The 17,105-nt window shown below is 45.8% G+C and overlaps 12 non-coding genes across 12 annotated transcripts; all 12 read left to right on the top strand.

Moving 5' to 3' along the window:
- The first annotated feature begins 1,314 nt into the window (after positions 1-1,314).
- On the top strand, positions 1,315-1,387 carry TRNAV-CAC (transfer RNA valine (anticodon CAC)). Its single transcript has one exon. It is a non-coding gene; the product is annotated as a tRNA-Val (tRNA).
- A 738-nt stretch (positions 1,388-2,125) lies between these two features.
- Positions 2,126-2,198, top strand: TRNAV-CAC (transfer RNA valine (anticodon CAC)). The gene has a single exon. It is a non-coding gene; the product is annotated as a tRNA-Val (tRNA).
- Positions 2,199-4,561: 2,363 nt separating this feature from the next.
- On the top strand, positions 4,562-4,634 carry TRNAV-CAC (transfer RNA valine (anticodon CAC)). Its single transcript has one exon. It is a non-coding gene; the product is annotated as a tRNA-Val (tRNA).
- A 739-nt stretch (positions 4,635-5,373) lies between these two features.
- TRNAV-CAC (transfer RNA valine (anticodon CAC)) lies at positions 5,374-5,446 on the top strand. Its single transcript has one exon. It is a non-coding gene; the product is annotated as a tRNA-Val (tRNA).
- A 739-nt stretch (positions 5,447-6,185) lies between these two features.
- TRNAV-CAC (transfer RNA valine (anticodon CAC)) lies at positions 6,186-6,258 on the top strand. Its single transcript has one exon. It is a non-coding gene; the product is annotated as a tRNA-Val (tRNA).
- A 1,367-nt stretch (positions 6,259-7,625) lies between these two features.
- On the top strand, positions 7,626-7,698 carry TRNAV-AAC (transfer RNA valine (anticodon AAC)). The gene has a single exon. It is a non-coding gene; the product is annotated as a tRNA-Val (tRNA).
- Positions 7,699-8,621: 923 nt separating this feature from the next.
- Positions 8,622-8,694, top strand: TRNAV-CAC (transfer RNA valine (anticodon CAC)). The gene has a single exon. It is a non-coding gene; the product is annotated as a tRNA-Val (tRNA).
- Positions 8,695-9,433: 739 nt separating this feature from the next.
- Positions 9,434-9,506, top strand: TRNAV-CAC (transfer RNA valine (anticodon CAC)). The gene has a single exon. It is a non-coding gene; the product is annotated as a tRNA-Val (tRNA).
- A 2,363-nt stretch (positions 9,507-11,869) lies between these two features.
- On the top strand, positions 11,870-11,942 carry TRNAV-CAC (transfer RNA valine (anticodon CAC)). The gene has a single exon. It is a non-coding gene; the product is annotated as a tRNA-Val (tRNA).
- A 555-nt stretch (positions 11,943-12,497) lies between these two features.
- Positions 12,498-12,570, top strand: TRNAV-AAC (transfer RNA valine (anticodon AAC)). The gene has a single exon. It is a non-coding gene; the product is annotated as a tRNA-Val (tRNA).
- Positions 12,571-13,309: 739 nt separating this feature from the next.
- On the top strand, positions 13,310-13,382 carry TRNAV-AAC (transfer RNA valine (anticodon AAC)). The gene has a single exon. It is a non-coding gene; the product is annotated as a tRNA-Val (tRNA).
- A 3,176-nt stretch (positions 13,383-16,558) lies between these two features.
- Positions 16,559-16,631, top strand: TRNAV-AAC (transfer RNA valine (anticodon AAC)). The gene has a single exon. It is a non-coding gene; the product is annotated as a tRNA-Val (tRNA).
- The last annotated feature ends 474 nt before the right edge of the window (positions 16,632-17,105 follow it).

The following is a 17,105-nucleotide window of genomic DNA, read 5'->3' as shown; positions in this document are numbered from 1 at the left end:
CTTAGTCAGCTGAGCTGGAAAACCTGACGACCATTGGCGTATGTTTTCAGCTGACCTGGTGAGAAAAGTGTGTGGAAAAGCTAGAGGTGATATCCATGACTCAGTGTATCTTGCCAGTACTGGCTGTTTTGAGGATGTTATTTGTATCAAGTTAGGCATCCGAGATGGGCTTTCTTCCTTCTTTGCTTCATTACCAAAGAGTATCATTTGCAAGGACGGTAAACTGAACTCAGGTTATCAACCAACCAGAAGCAAATAATAGCTAATACGGTGACCCCAACCTCCGAGCAACCAACCCGAAAAGTGCTGTCATGATAGGTTTCTGTAGTGTAGTGGTTATCACGTTCGCCTAACACGCAAAAGGTCCCCGGTTCGAAACCGGGCAGAAACAATTTGAGCGCGCTAGTGCTTTTTGTCAATGTCGCTTTCAGCAGCTCTTTTCACCGATCTTACTTTAGGGTAGACTTTCGGTTTGCAAGGCTCAAAAAAACAGCATGAATGGGTTTCTGTAGTGTAGTGGTTATCACGTTCGCCTCACACGCGAAAGGTCCCCGGTTTGAAACCGGGCAGAAACAGTGCTTACCTTTAACTTTTTCACAGTCTGGCAAACTCAAAGCTCTTGCCATGCCTTGCCCCTCTGGCAGCCGTAAGCCAAATCTGCCAATACAAAGCACAGTTTAGGTGCAACACCTTCAATGTGAGCTCTTTTTCTTCACTGTTTATGAGCTGACCAACGCTGTAAGTGTTTGGTGTTTAGGCAAACTTGTTTTCTGGACCCAAAGGCAATTGGAATGTGGACTTTGGTTCTCCTGCTTAGTCAGCTGAGCTGGAAAACCTGACGACCATTGGCGTATGTTTTCAGCTGACCTGGTGAGAAAAGTGTGTGGAAAAGCTAGAGGTGATATCCATGACTCAGTGTATCTTGCCAGTACTGGCTGTTTTGAGGATGTTATTTGTATCAAGTTAGGCATCCGAGATGGGCTTTCTTCCTTCTTTGCTTCATTACCAAAGAGTATCATTTGCAAGGACGGTAAACTGAACTCAGGTTATCAACCAACCAGAAGCAAATAATAGCTAATACGGTGACCCCAACCTCCGAGCAACCAACCCGAAAAGTGCTGTCATGATAGGTTTCTGTAGTGTAGTGGTTATCACGTTCGCCTAACACGCAAAAGGTCCCCGGTTCGAAACCGGGCAGAAACAATTTGAGCGCGCTAGTGCTTTTTGTCAATGTCGCTTTCAGCAGCTCTTTTCACCGATCTTACTTTAGGGTAGACTTTCGGTTTGCAAGGCTCAAAAAAACAGCATGAATGGGTTTCTGTAGTGTAGTGGTTATCACGTTCGCCTCACACGCGAAAGGTCCCCGGTTCGAAACCGGGCAGAAACAGTGCTTACCTTTAACTTTTTCACAGTCTGGCAAACTCAAAGCTCTTGCCATGCCTTGCCCCTCTGGCAGCCGTAAGCCAAATCTGCCAATACAAAGCACAGTTTAGGTGCAACACCTTCAATGTGAGCTCTTTTTCTTCACTGTTTATGAGCTGACCATCGCTGTAAGTGTTTGGTGTTTAGGCAAACTTGTTTTCTGGACCCAAAGGCAATTGGAATGTGGACTTTGGTTCTCCTGCTTAGTCAGCTGAGCTGGAAAACCTGACGACCATTGGCGTATGTTTTCAGCTGACCTGGTGAGAAAAGTGTGTGGAAAAGCTAGAGGTGATATCCATGACTCAGTGTATCTTGCCAGTACTGGCTGTTTTGAGGATGTTATTTGTATCAAGTTAGGCATCCGAGATGGGCTTTCTTCCTTCTTTGCTTCATTACCAAAGAGTATCATTTGCAAGGACGGTAAACTGAACTCAGGTTATCAACCAACCAGAAGCAAATAATAGCTAATACGGTGACCCCAACCTCCGAGCAACCAACCCGAAAAGTGCTGTCATGATAGGTTTCTGTAGTGTAGTGGTTATCACGTTCGCCTAACGCGCGAAAGGTCCCCGGTTCGAAACCGGGCAGAAACAATTTGAGCGCGCTAGTGCTTTTTGTCAATGTCGCTTTCAGCAGCTCTTTTCACCGATCTTACTTTAGGGTAGACTTTCGGTCTGCAAGGCTCAAAAAACAGCATGAATGGGTTTCTGTAGTGTAGTGGTTATCACGTTCGCCTCACACGCGAAAGGTCCCCGGTTCGAAACCGGGCAGAAACAGTGCTTACCTTTAACTTTTTCACAGTCTGGCAAACTCAAAGCTCTTGCCATGCCTTGCCCCTCTGGCAGCCGTAAGCCAAATCTGCCAATACAAAGCACAGTTTAGGTGCAACACCTTCAATGTGAGCTCTTTTTCTTCACTGTTTATGAGCTGACCATCGCTGTAAGTGTTTGGTGTTTAGGCAAACTTGTTTTCTGGACCCAAAGGCAATTGGAATGTGGACTTTGGTTCTCCTGCTTAGTCAGCTGAGCTGGAAAACCTGACGACCATTGGCGTATGTTTTCAGCTGACCTGGTGAGAAAAGTGTGTGGAAAAGCTAGAGGTGATATCCATGACTCAGTGTATCTTGCCAGTACTGGCTGTTTTGAGGATGTTATTTGTATCAAGTTAGGCATCCGAGATGGGCTTTCTTCCTTCTTTGCTTCATTACCAAAGAGTATCATTTGCAAGGACGGTAAACTGAACTCAGGTTATCAACCAACCAGAAGCAAATAATAGCTAATACGGTGACCTCAACCTCCGAGCAACCAACCCGAAAAGTGCTATAGTGATAGGTTTCTGTAGTGTAGTGGTTATCACGTTCGCCTAACACGCGAAAGGTCCCCGGTTCGAAACCGGGCAGAAACGATTTGAGCGCGCTAGTGCTTTTTGTCAATGTCGCTTTCCGCAGCTCTTTTCACCGATCTTACTTTAGGGTAGACTTTCGGTTTGCAAGGCTCAAAAAAACAGCATGAATGGGTTTCTGTAGTGTAGTGGTTATCAGGTTCGCCTCACACGCGAAAGGTCCCCGGTTCGAAACCGGGCAGAAACAGTGCTTACCTTTAACTTTTTCACAGTCTGGCAAACTCAAAGCTCTTGCCATGCCTTGCCCCTCTGGCAGCCATAAGCCAAATCTGCCAATACAAAGCACAGTTTAGGTGCAACACCTTCAATGTGAGCTCTTTTTCTTCACTGTTTATGAGCTGACCATCGCTGTAAGTGTTTGGTGTTTAGGCAAACTTGTTTTCTGGACCCAAATGCAATTGGAATGTGGACTTTGGTTCTCCTGCTTAGTCAGCTGAGCTGGAAAACCTGACGAACATTGGCGTATGTTTTCAGCTGACCTGGTGAGAAAAGTGTGTGGAAAAGCTAGAGGTGATATCCATGACTCAGTGTATCTTGCCAGTACTGGCTGTTTTGAGGATGTTATTTGTATCAAGTTAGGCATCCGAGATGGGCTTTCTTCCTTCTTTGCTTCATTACCAAAGAGTATCATTTGCAAGGACGGTAAACTGAACTCAGGTTATCAACCAACCAGAAGCAAATAATAGCTAATACGGTGACCCCAACCTCCGAGCAACCAACCCGAAAAGAGCTGTCGTGATAGGTTTCTGTAGTGTAGTGGTTATCACGTTCGCCTAACAGGCGAAAGGTCCCCGGTTCGAAACCGGGCAGAAACAATTTGAGCGCGCTAGTGCTTTTTGTCAATGTCGCTTTCAGCAGCTCTTTTCACCGATCTTACTTTAGGGTAGACTTTCGGTCTGCAAGGCTCAAAAAAACAGCATGAATGGGTTTCTGTAGTGTAGTGGTTATCACATTCGCCTCACACGCGAAAGGTCCCCGGTTCGAAACCGGGCAGAAACAGTGCTTACCTTTAACTTTTTCACAGTCTGGCAAACTCAAAGCTCTTGCCATGCCTTGCCCCTCTGGCAGCCGTAAGCCAAATCTGCCAATACAAAGCACAGTTTAGGTGCAACACCTTCAATGTGAGCTCTTTTTCTTCACTGTTTATGAGCTGACCATCGCTGTAAGTGTTTGGTGTTTAGGCAAACTTGTTTTCTGGACCCAAAGGCAATTGGAATGTGGACTTTGGTTCTCCTGCTTAGTCAGCTGAGCTGGAAAACCTGACGACCATTGGCGTATGTTTTCAGCTGACCTGGTGAGAAAAGTGTGTGGAAAAGCTAGAGGTGATATCCATGACTCAGTGTATCTTGCCACTACTGGCTGTTTTGAGGATGTTATTTGTATCAAGTTAGGCATCCGAGATGGGCTTTCTTCCTTCTTTGCTTCATTACCAAAGAGTATCATTTGCAAGGACGGTAAACTGAACTCAGGTTATCAACCAACCAGAAGCAAATAATAGCTAATACGGTGACCCCAACCTCCGAGCAACCAACCCGAAAAGTGCTGTCATGATAGGTTTCTGTAGTGTAGTGGTTATCACGTTCGCCTAACACGCAAAAGGTCCCCGGTTCGAAACCGGGCAGAAACAATTTGAGCGCGCTAGTGCTTTTTGTCAATGTCGCTTTCAGCAGCTCTTTTCACCGATCTTACTTTAGGGTAGACTTTCGGTTTGCAAGGCTCAAAAAAACAGCATGAATGGGTTTCTGTAGTGTAGTGGTTATCACGTTCGCCTCACACGCGAAAGGTCCCCGGTTCGAAACCGGGCAGAAACAGTGCTTACCTTTAACTTTTTCACAGTCTGGCAAACTCAAAGCTCTTGCCATGCCTTGCCCCTCTGGCAGCCGTAAGCCAAATCTGCCAATACAAAGCACAGTTTAGGTGCAACACCTTCAATGTGAGCTCTTTTTCTTCACTGTTTATGAGCTGACCAACGCTGTAAGTGTTTGGTGTTTAGGCAAACTTGTTTTCTGGACCCAAAGGCAATTGGAATGTGGACTTTGGTTCTCCTGCTTAGTCAGCTGAGCTGGAAAACCTGACGACCATTGGCGTATGTTTTCAGCTGACCTGGTGAGAAAAGTGTGTGGAAAAGCTAGAGGTGATATCCATGACTCAGTGTATCTTGCCAGTACTGGCTGTTTTGAGGATGTTATTTGTATCAAGTTAGGCATCCGAGATGGGCTTTCTTCCTTCTTTGCTTCATTACCAAAGAGTATCATTTGCAAGGACGGTAAACTGAACTCAGGTTATCAACCAACCAGAAGCAAATAATAGCTAATACGGTGACCCCAACCTCCGAGCAACCAACCCGAAAAGTGCTGTCATGATAGGTTTCTGTAGTGTAGTGGTTATCACGTTCGCCTAACACGCAAAAGGTCCCCGGTTCGAAACCGGGCAGAAACAATTTGAGCGCGCTAGTGCTTTTTGTCAATGTCGCTTTCAGCAGCTCTTTTCACCGATCTTACTTTAGGGTAGACTTTCGGTTTGCAAGGCTCAAAAAAACAGCATGAATGGGTTTCTGTAGTGTAGTGGTTATCACGTTCGCCTCACACGCGAAAGGTCCCCGGTTCGAAACCGGGCAGAAACAGTGCATACCTTTAACTTTTTCACAGTCTGGCAAACTCAAAGCTCTTGCCATGCCTTGCCCCTCTGGCAGCCGTAAGCCAAATCTGCCAATACAAAGCACAGTTTAGGTGCAACACCTTCAATGTGAGCTCTTTTTCTTCACTGTTTATGAGCTGACCAACGCTGTAAGTGTTTGGTGTTTAGGCAAACTTGTTTTCTGGACCCAAAGGCAATTGGAATGTGGACTTTGGTTCTCCTGCTTAGTCAGCTGAGCTGGAAAACCTGACGACCATTGGCGTATGTTTTCAGCTGACCTGGTGAGAAAAGTGTGTGGAAAAGCTAGAGGTGATATCCATGACTCAGTGTATCTTGCCAGTACTGGCTGTTTTGAGGATGTTATTTGTATCAAGTTAGGCATCCGAGATGGGCTTTCTTCCTTCTTTGCTTCATTACCAAAGAGTATCATTTGCAAGGACGGTAAACTGAACTCAGGTTATCAACCAACCAGAAGCAAATAATAGCTAATACGGTGACCCCAACCTCCGAGCAACCAACCCGAAAAGTGCTGTCATGATAGGTTTCTGTAGTGTAGTGGTTATCACGTTCGCCTAACACGCAAAAGGTCCCCGGTTCGAAACCGGGCAGAAACAATTTGAGCGCGCTAGTGCTTTTTGTCAATGTCGCTTTCAGCAGCTCTTTTCACCGATCTTACTTTAGGGTAGACTTTCGGTTTGCAAGGCTCAAAAAAACAGCATGAATGGGTTTCTGTAGTGTAGTGGTTATCACGTTCGCCTCACACGCGAAAGGTCCCCGGTTCGAAACCGGGCAGAAACAGTGCTTACCTTTAACTTTTTCACAGTCTGGCAAACTCAAAGCTCTTGCCATGCCTTGCCCCTCTGGCAGCCGTAAGCCAAATCTGCCAATACAAAGCACAGTTTAGGTGCAACACCTTCAATGTGAGCTCTTTTTCTTCACTGTTTATGAGCTGACCATCGCTGTAAGTGTTTGGTGTTTAGGCAAACTTGTTTTCTGGACCCAAAGGCAATTGGAATGTGGACTTTGGTTCTCCTGCTTAGTCAGCTGAGCTGGAAAACCTGACGACCATTGGCGTATGTTTTCAGCTGACCTGGTGAGAAAAGTGTGTGGAAAAGCTAGAGGTGATATCCATGACTCAGTGTATCTTGCCAGTACTGGCTGTTTTGAGGATGTTATTTGTATCAAGTTAGGCATCCGAGATGGGCTTTCTTCCTTCTTTGCTTCATTACCAAAGAGTATCATTTGCAAGGACGGTAAACTGAACTCAGGTTATCAACCAACCAGAAGCAAATAATAGCTAATACGGTGACCTCAACCTCCGAGCAACCAACCCGAAAAGTGCTATAGTGATAGGTTTCTGTAGTGTAGTGGTTATCACGTTCGCCTAACACGCGAAAGGTCCCCGGTTCGAAACCGGGCAGAAACGATTTGAGCGCGCTAGTGCTTTTTGTCAATGTCGCTTTCCGCAGCTCTTTTCACCGATCTTACTTTAGGGTAGACTTTCGGTTTGCAAGGCTCAAAAAAACAGCATGAATGGGTTTCTGTAGTGTAGTGGTTATCAGGTTCGCCTCACACGCAAAAGGTCCCCGGTTCGAAACCGGGCAGAAACAGTGCTTACCTTTAACTTTTTCACAGTCTGGCAAACTCAAAGCTCTTGCCATGCCTTGCCCCTCTGGCAGCCATAAGCCAAATCTGCCAATACAAAGCACAGTTTAGGTGCAACACCTTCAATGTGAGCTCTTTTTCTTCACTGTTTATGAGCTGACCATCGCTGTAAGTGTTTGGTGTTTAGGCAAACTTGTTTTCTGGACCCAAATGCAATTGGAATGTGGACTTTGGTTCTCCTGCTTAGTCAGCTGAGCTGGAAAACCTGACGAACATTGGCGTATGTTTTCAGCTGACCTGGTGAGAAAAGTGTGTGGAAAAGCTAGAGGTGATATCCATGACTCAGTGTATCTTGCCAGTACTGGCTGTTTTGAGGATGTTATTTGTATCAAGTTAGGCATCCGAGATGGGCTTTCTTCCTTCTTTGCTTCATTACCAAAGAGTATCATTTGCAAGGACGGTAAACTGAACTCAGGTTATCAACCAACCAGAAGCAAATAATAGCTAATACGGTGACCCCAACCTCCGAGCAACCAACCCGAAAAGAGCTGTCGTGATAGGTTTCTGTAGTGTAGTGGTTATCACGTTCGCCTAACACGCGAAAGGTCCCCGGTTCGAAACCGGGCAGAAACAATTTGAGCGCGCTAGTGCTTTTTGTCAATGTCGCTTTCAGCAGCTCTTTTCACCGATCTTACTTTAGGGTAGACTTTCGGTCTGCAAGGCTCAAAAAAACAGCATGAATGGGTTTCTGTAGTGTAGTGGTTATCACATTCGCCTCACACGCGAAAGGTCCCCGGTTCGAAACCGGGCAGAAACAGTGCTTACCTTTAACTTTTTCACAGTCTGGCAAACTCAAAGCTCTTGCCATGCCTTGCCCCTCTGGCAGCCGTAAGCCAAATCTGCCAATACAAAGCACAGTTTAGGTGCAACACCTTCAATGTGAGCTCTTTTTCTTCACTGTTTATGAGCTGACCATCGCTGTAAGTGTTTGGTGTTTAGGCAAACTTGTTTTCTGGACCCAAAGGCAATTGGAATGTGGACTTTGGTTCTCCTGCTTAGTCAGCTGAGCTGGAAAACCTGACGACCATTGGCGTATGTTTTCAGCTGACCTGGTGAGAAAAGTGTGTGGAAAAGCTAGAGGTGATATCCATGACTCAGTGTATCTTGCCACTACTGGCTGTTTTGAGGATGTTATTTGTATCAAGTTAGGCATCCGAGATGGGCTTTCTTCCTTCTTTGCTTCATTACCAAAGAGTATCATTTGCAAGGACGGTAAACTGAACTCAGGTTATCAACCAACCAGAAGCAAATAATAGCTAATACGGTGACCCCAACCTCCGAGCAACCAACCCGAAAAGTGCTGTCATGATAGGTTTCTGTAGTGTAGTGGTTATCACGTTCGCCTAACACGCAAAAGGTCCCCGGTTCGAAACCGGGCAGAAACAATTTGAGCGCGCTAGTGCTTTTTGTCAATGTCGCTTTCAGCAGCTCTTTTCACCGATCTTACTTTAGGGTAGACTTTCGGTTTGCAAGGCTCAAAAAAACAGCATGAATGGGTTTCTGTAGTGTAGTGGTTATCACGTTCGCCTCACACGCGAAAGGTCCCCGGTTCGAAACCGGGCAGAAACAGTGCTTACCTTTAACTTTTTCACAGTCTGGCAAACTCAAAGCTCTTGCCATGCCTTGCCCCTCTGGCAGCCGTAAGCCAAATCTGCCAATACAAAGCACAGTTTAGGTGCAACACCTTCAATGTGAGCTCTTTTTCTTCACTGTTTATGAGCTGACCAACGCTGTAAGTGTTTGGTGTTTAGGCAAACTTGTTTTCTGGACCCAAAGGCAATTGGAATGTGGACTTTGGTTCTCCTGCTTAGTCAGCTGAGCTGGAAAACCTGACGACCATTGGCGTATGTTTTCAGCTGACCTGGTGAGAAAAGTGTGTGGAAAAGCTAGAGGTGATATCCATGACTCAGTGTATCTTGCCAGTACTGGCTGTTTTGAGGATGTTATTTGTATCAAGTTAGGCATCCGAGATGGGCTTTCTTCCTTCTTTGCTTCATTACCAAAGAGTATCATTTGCAAGGACGGTAAACTGAACTCAGGTTATCAACCAACCAGAAGCAAATAATAGCTAATACGGTGACCCCAACCTCCGAGCAACCAACCCGAAAAGTGCTGTCATGATAGGTTTCTGTAGTGTAGTGGTTATCACGTTCGCCTAACACGCAAAAGGTCCCCGGTTCGAAACCGGGCAGAAACAATTTGAGCGCGCTAGTGCTTTTTGTCAATGTCGCTTTCAGCAGCTCTTTTCACCGATCTTACTTTAGGGTAGACTTTCGGTTTGCAAGGCTCAAAAAAACAGCATGAATGGGTTTCTGTAGTGTAGTGGTTATCACGTTCGCCTCACACGCGAAAGGTCCCCGGTTCGAAACCGGGCAGAAACAGTGCTTACCTTTAACTTTTTCACAGTCTGGCAAACTCAAAGCTCTTGCCATGCCTTGCCCCTCTGGCAGCCGTAAGCCAAATCTGCCAATACAAAGCACAGTTTAGGTGCAACACCTTCAATGTGAGCTCTTTTTCTTCACTGTTTATGAGCTGACCATCGCTGTAAGTGTTTGGTGTTTAGGCAAACTTGTTTTCTGGACCCAAAGGCAATTGGAATGTGGACTTTGGTTCTCCTGCTTAGTCAGCTGAGCTGGAAAACCTGACGACCATTGGCGTATGTTTTCAGCTGACCTGGTGAGAAAAGTGTGTGGAAAAGCTAGAGGTGATATCCATGACTCAGTGTATCTTGCCAGTACTGGCTGTTTTGAGGATGTTATTTGTATCAAGTTAGGCATCCGAGATGGGCTTTCTTCCTTCTTTGCTTCATTACCAAAGAGTATCATTTGCAAGGACGGTAAACTGAACTCAGGTTATCAACCAACCAGAAGCAAATAATAGCTAATACGGTGACCTCAACCTCCGAGCAACCAACCCGAAAAGTGCTATAGTGATAGGTTTCTGTAGTGTAGTGGTTATCACGTTCGCCTAACACGCGAAAGGTCCCCGGTTCGAAACCGGGCAGAAACGATTTGAGCGCGCTAGTGCTTTTTGTCAATGTCGCTTTCCGCAGCTCTTTTCACCGATCTTACTTTAGGGTAGACTTTCGGTTTGCAAGGCTCAAAAAAACAGCATGAATGGGTTTCTGTAGTGTAGTGGTTATCAGGTTCGCCTCACACGCGAAAGGTCCCCGGTTCGAAACCGGGCAGAAACAGTGCTTACCTTTAACTTTTTCACAGTCTGGCAAACTCAAAGCTCTTGCCATGCCTTGCCCCTCTGGCAGCCATAAGCCAAATCTGCCAATACAAAGCACAGTTTAGGTGCAACACCTTCAATGTGAGCTCTTTTTCTTCACTGTTTATGAGCTGACCATCGCTGTAAGTGTTTGGTGTTTAGGCAAACTTGTTTTCTGGACCCAAATGCAATTGGAATGTGGACTTTGGTTCTCCTGCTTAGTCAGCTGAGCTGGAAAACCTGACGAACATTGGCGTATGTTTTCAGCTGACCTGGTGAGAAAAGTGTGTGGAAAAGCTAGAGGTGATATCCATGACTCAGTGTATCTTGCCAGTACTGGCTGTTTTGAGGATGTTATTTGTATCAAGTTAGGCATCCGAGATGGGCTTTCTTCCTTCTTTGCTTCATTACCAAAGAGTATCATTTGCAAGGACGGTAAACTGAACTCAGGTTATCAACCAACCAGAAGCAAATAATAGCTAATACGGTGACCCCAACCTCCGAGCAACCAACCCGAAAAGAGCTGTCGTGATAGGTTTCTGTAGTGTAGTGGTTATCACGTTCGCCTAACAGGCGAAAGGTCCCCGGTTCGAAACCGGGCAGAAACAATTTGAGCGCGCTAGTGCTTTTTGTCAATGTCGCTTTCAGCAGCTCTTTTCACCGATCTTACTTTAGGGTAGACTTTCGGTCTGCAAGGCTCAAAAAAACAGCATGAGTGGGTTTCTGTAGTGTAGTGGTTATCACATTCGCCTCACACGCGAAAGGTCCCCGGTTCGAAACCGGGCAGAAACAGTGCTTACCTTTAACTTTTTCACAGTCTGGCAAACTCAAAGCTCTTGCCATGCCTTGCCCCTCTGGCAGCCGTAAGCCAAATCTGCCAATACAAAGCACAGTTTAGGTGCAACACCTTCAATGTGAGCTCTTTTTCTTCACTGTTTATGAGCTGACCATCGCTGTAAGTGTTTGGTGTTTAGGCAAACTTGTTTTCTGGACCCAAAGGCAATTGGAATGTGGACTTTGGTTCTCCTGCTTAGTCAGCTGAGCTGGAAAACCTGACGACCATTGGCGTATGTTTTCAGCTGACCTGGTGAGAAAAGTGTGTGGAAAAGCTAGAGGTGATATCCATGACTCAGTGTATCTTGCCACTACTGGCTGTTTTGAGGATGTTATTTGTATCAAGTTAGGCATCCGAGATGGGCTTTCTTCCTTCTTTGCTTCATTACCAAAGAGTATCATTTGCAAGGACGGTAAACTGAACTCAGGTTATCAACCAACCAGAAGCAAATAATAGCTAATACGGTGACCCCAACCTCCGAGCAACCAACCCGAAAAGTGCTGTCATGATAGGTTTCTGTAGTGTAGTGGTTATCACGTTCGCCTAACACGCAAAAGGTCCCCGGTTCGAAACCGGGCAGAAACAATTTGAGCGCGCTAGTGCTTTTTGTCAATGTCGCTTTCAGCAGCTCTTTTCACCGATCTTACTTTAGGGTAGACTTTCGGTTTGCAAGGCTCAAAAAAACAGCATGAATGGGTTTCTGTAGTGTAGTGGTTATCACGTTCGCCTCACACGCGAAAGGTCCCCGGTTCGAAACCGGGCAGAAACAGTGCTTACCTTTAACTTTTTCACAGTCTGGCAAACTCAAAGCTCTTGCCATGCCTTGCCCCTCTGGCAGCCGTAAGCCAAATCTGCCAATACAAAGCACAGTTTAGGTGCAACACCTTCAATGTGAGCTCTTTTTCTTCACTGTTTATGAGCTGACCAACGCTGTAAGTGTTTGGTGTTTAGGCAAACTTGTTTTCTGGACCCAAAGGCAATTGGAATGTGGACTTTGGTTCTCCTGCTTAGTCAGCTGAGCTGGAAAACCTGACGACCATTGGCGTATGTTTTCAGCTGACCTGGTGAGAAAAGTGTGTGGAAAAGCTAGAGGTGATATCCATGACTCAGTGTATCTTGCCAGTACTGGCTGTTTTGAGGATGTTATTTGTATCAAGTTAGGCATCCGAGATGGGCTTTCTTCCTTCTTTGCTTCATTACCAAAGAGTATCATTTGCAAGGACGGTAAACTGAACTCAGGTTATCAACCAACCAGAAGCAAATAATAGCTAATACGGTGACCCCAACCTCCGAGCAACCAACCCGAAAAGTGCTGTCATGATAGGTTTCTGTAGTGTAGTGGTTATCACGTTCGCCTAACACGCGAAAGGTCCCCGGTTCGAAACCGGGCAGAAACAATTTGAGCGCGCTAGTGCTTTTTGTCAATGTCGCTTTCAGCAGCTCTTTTCACCGATCTTACTTTAGGGTAGACTTTCGGTTTGCAAGGCTCAAAAAAACAGCATGAATGGGTTTCTGTAGTGTAGTGGTTATCACGTTCACCTCACACGCGAAAGGTCCCCGGTTTGAAACCGGGCAGAAACAGTGCTTACCTTTAACTTTTTCACAGTCTGGCAAACTCAAAGCTCTTGCCATGCCTTGCCCCTCTGGCAGCCGTAAGCCAAATCTGCCAATACAAAGCACAGTTTAGGTGCAACACCTTCAATGTGAGCTCTTTTTCTTCACTGTTTATGAGCTGACCATCGCTGTAAGTGTTTGGTGTTTAGGCAAACTTGTTTTCTGGACCCAAAGGCAATTGGAATGTGGACTTTGGTTCTCCTGCTTAGTCAGCTGAGCTGGAAAACCTGACGACCATTGGCGTATGTTTTCAGCTGACCTGGTGAGAAAAGTGTGTGGAAAAGCTAGAGGTGATATCCATGACTCAGTGTATCTTGCCAGTACTGGCTGTTTTGAGGATGTTATTTGTATCAAGTTAGGCATCCGAGATGGGCTTTCTTCCTTCTTTGCTTCATTACCAAAGAGTATCATTTGCAAGGACGGTAAACTGAACTCAGGTTATCAACCAACCAGAAGCAAATAATAGCTAATACGGTGACCTCAACCTCCGAGCAACCAACCCGAAAGGTGCTGTCGTGATAGGTTTCTGTAGTGTAGTGGTTATCACGTTCGCCTAACACGCGAAAGGTCCCCGGTTCGAAACCGGGCAGAAACAATTTGAGCGCGCTAGTGCTTTTTGTCAATGTCGCTTTCAGCAGCTCTTTTCACCGATCTTACTTTAGGGTAGACTTTCGGTTTGCAAGGCTCAAAAAAACAGCATGAATGGGTTTCTGTAGTGTAGTGGTTATCAGGTTCGCCTCACACGCGAAAGGTCCCCGGTTCGAAACCGGGCAGAAACAGTGCTTACCTTTAACTTTTTCACAGTCTGGCAAACTCAAAGCTCTTGCCATGCCTTGCCCCTCTGGCAGCCGTAAGCCAAATCTGCCAATACAAAGCACAGTTTAGGTGCAACACCTTCAATGTGAGCTCTTTTTCTTCACTGTTTATGAGCTGACCAACGCTGTAAGTGTTTGGTGTTTAGGCAAACTTGTTTTCTGGACCCAAAGGCAATTGGAATGTGGACTTTGGTTCTCCTGCTTAGTCAGCTGAGCTGGAAAACCTGACGAACATTGGCGTATGTTTTCAGCTGACCTGGTGAGAAAAGTGTGTGGAAAAGCTAGAGGTGATATCCATGACTCAGTGTATCTTGCCAGTACTGGCTGTTTTGAGGATGTTATTTGTATCAAGTTAGGCATCCGAGATGGGCTTTCTTCCTTCTTTGCTTCATTACCAAAGAGTATAATTTGCAAGGACGGTAAACTGAACTTAGGTTATCAACCAACCAGAAGCAAATAATAGCTAATACGGTGACCTCAACCTCCGAGCAACCAACCCGAAAAGTGCTGTTGTGATAGGTTTCTGTAGTGTAGTGGTTATCACGTTCGCCTAACACGCGAAAGGTCCCCGGTTCGAAACCGGGCAGGAACAATTTGAGCGCGCTAGTGCTTTTTGTCAATGTCGCTTTCAGCAGCTCTTTTCACCGATCTTACTTTAGGGTAGACTTTCGGTTTGCAAGGCTCAAATAAACAGCATGAATGGGTTTCTGTAGTGTAGTGGTTATCACGTTCGCCTCACACGCGAAAGATCCCCGGGTTGGAAACCGGGCAGAAACAGTGCTTACCTTTAACTTTTTCACAGTCTGGCAAACTCAAAGCTCTTGCCATGCCTTGCCCCTCTGGCAGCCGTAAGCCAAATCTGCCAATACAAAGCACAGTTTAGGTGCAACACCTTCAATGTGAGCTCTTTTTCTTCACTGTTTATGAGCTGACCATCGCTGTAAGTGTTTGGTGTTTAGGCAAACTTGTTTTCTGGACCCAAAGGCAATTGGAATGTGGACTTTGGTTCTCCTGCTTAGTCAGCTGAGCTGGAAAACCTGACGACCATTGGCGTATGTTTTCAGCTGACCTGGTGAGAAAAGTGTGTGGAAAAGCTAGAGGTGATATCCATGACTCAGTGTATCTTGCCAGTACTGGCTGTTTTGAGGATGTTATTTGTATCAAGTTAGGCATCTGAGATGGGCTTTCTTCCTTCTTTGCTTCATTACCAAAGAGTATCATTTGCAAGGACGGTAAACTGAACTCAGGTTATCAACTAACCAGAAGCAAATAATAGCTAATACGGTGACCCCAACCTCCGAGCAACCAACCCGAAAACTGCTGTCGTGATAGGTTTCTGTAGTGTAGTGGTTATCACGTTCGCCTAACACGCAAAAGGTCCCCGGTTTGAAACCGGGCAGAAACAATTTGAGCGCGCTAGTGCTTTTTGTCAATGTCGCTTTCAGCAGCTCTTTTCACCGATCTTACTTTAGGGTAGACTTTCGGTTTGCAAGGCTCAATAAAACAGCATGAATGGGTTTCTGTAGTGTAGTGGTTATCATGTTCGCCTCACACGCGAAAGGTCCTCGGTTCGAAAACATGCAGAAACAGAGCTTACCTTTAACTTTTTCACAGTCTGGCAAACTCAAAGCTCTTGCCATGCCTTGCCCCTCTGGCAGCCGTAAGCCAAATCTGCCAATACAAAGCACAGTTTAGGTGCAACACCTTCAATGTGAGCTCTTTTTCTTCACTGTTTATGAGCTGACCATCGCTGTAAGTGTTTGGTGTTTAGGCAAACTTGTTTTCTGGACCCAAAGGCAATTGGAATGTGGACTTTGGTTCTCCTGCTTAGTCAGCTGAGCTGGAAAACCTGACGACCATTGGCGTATGTTTTCAGCTGACCTGGTGAGAAAAGTGTGTGGAAAAGCTAGAGGTGATATCCATGACTCAGTGTATTTTGCCAGTACTGGCTGTTTTGAGGATGTTATTTGTATCAAGTTAGGCATCCGAGATGGGCTTTCTTCCTTCTTTGCTTCATTACCAAAGAGTATCATTTGCAAGGACGGTAAACTGAACTCAGGTTATCAACCAACCAGAAGCAAATAATAGCTAATACGGTGACCCCAACCTCCGAGCAACCAACCCGAAAAGTGCTGTCGTGATAGGTTTCTGTAGTGTAGTGGTTATCACGTTCGCCTAACATGCGAAAGGTCCCCGGTTCGAAACCGGGCAGAAACAATTTGAGCGCGCTACTGCTTTTTGTCAATGTCGCTTTCAGCAGCTCTTTTCACCGATCTTACTTTAGGGTAGACTTTCGGTTTGCAAGGCTCAAAAAAACAGCATGAATGGGTTTCTGTAGTGTAGTGGTTATCAGGTTCGCCTCACACGCGAAAGGTCCCCGGTTCGAAACCGGGCAGAAACAGTGCTTACCTTTAACTTTTTCACAGTCTGGCAAACTCAAAGCTCTTGCCATGCCTTGCCCCTCTGGCAGCCGTAAGCCAAATCTGCCAATACAAAGCACAGTTTAGGTGCAACACCTTCAATGTGAGCTCTTTTTCTTCACTGTTTATGAGCTGACCAACGCTGTAAGTGTTTGGTGTTTAGGCAAACTTGTTTTCTGGACCCAAAGGCAATTGGAATGTGGACTTTGGTTCTCCTGCTTAGTCAGCTGAGCTGGAAAACCTGACGACCATTGGCGTATGTTTTCAGCTGACCTGGTGAGAAAAGTGTGTGGAAAAGCTAGAGGTGATATCCATGACTCAGTGTATCTTGCCAGTACTGGCTGTTTTGAGGATGTTATTTGTATCAAGTTAGGCATCCGAGATGGGCTTTCTTCCTTCTTTGCTTCATTACCAAAGAGTATCATTTGCAAGGACGGTAAACTGAACTCAGGTTATCAACCAACCAGAAGCAAATAATAGCTAATACGGTGACCCCAACCTCCGAGCAACCAACCCGAAAAGTGCTGTCATGATAGGTTTCTGTAGTGTAGTGGTTATCACGTTCGCCTAACACGCGAAAGGTCCCCGGTTCGAAACCGGGCAGAAACAATTTGAGCGCGCTAGTGCTTTTTGTCAATGTCGCTTTCAGCAGCTCTTTTCACCGATCTTACTTTAGGGTAGACTTTCGGTTTGCAAGGCTCAAAAAAACAGCATGAATGGGTTTCTGTAGTGTAGTGGTTATCACGTTCGCCTCACACGCGAAAGGTCCCCGGTTTGAAACCGGGCAGAAACAGTGCTTACCTTTAACTTTTTCACAGTCTGGCAAACTCAAAGCTCTTGCCATGCCTTGCCCCTCTGGCAGCCGTAAGCCAAATCTGCCAATACAAAGCACAGTTTAGGTGCAACACCTTCAATGTGAGCTCTTTTTCTTCACTGTTTATGAGCTGACCATCGCTGTAAGTGTTTGGTGTTTAGGCAAACTTGTTTTCTGGACCCAAAGGCAATTGGAATGTGGACTTTGGTTCTCCTGCTTAGTCAGCTGAGCTGGAAAACCTGACGACCATTGGCGTATGTTTTCAGCTG

The sequence above is a fragment of the Lithobates pipiens genome, unplaced genomic scaffold, assembly GCF_037356315.1.
Source record: "Lithobates pipiens isolate NorthernLeopardFrog02 unplaced genomic scaffold, aLitPip1_a1.2 Scaffold_8, whole genome shotgun sequence".
NCBI lineage: Eukaryota > Metazoa > Chordata > Amphibia > Anura > Ranidae > Lithobates > Lithobates pipiens.
This window is presented reverse-complemented; position numbering and strand designations above follow the sequence as displayed.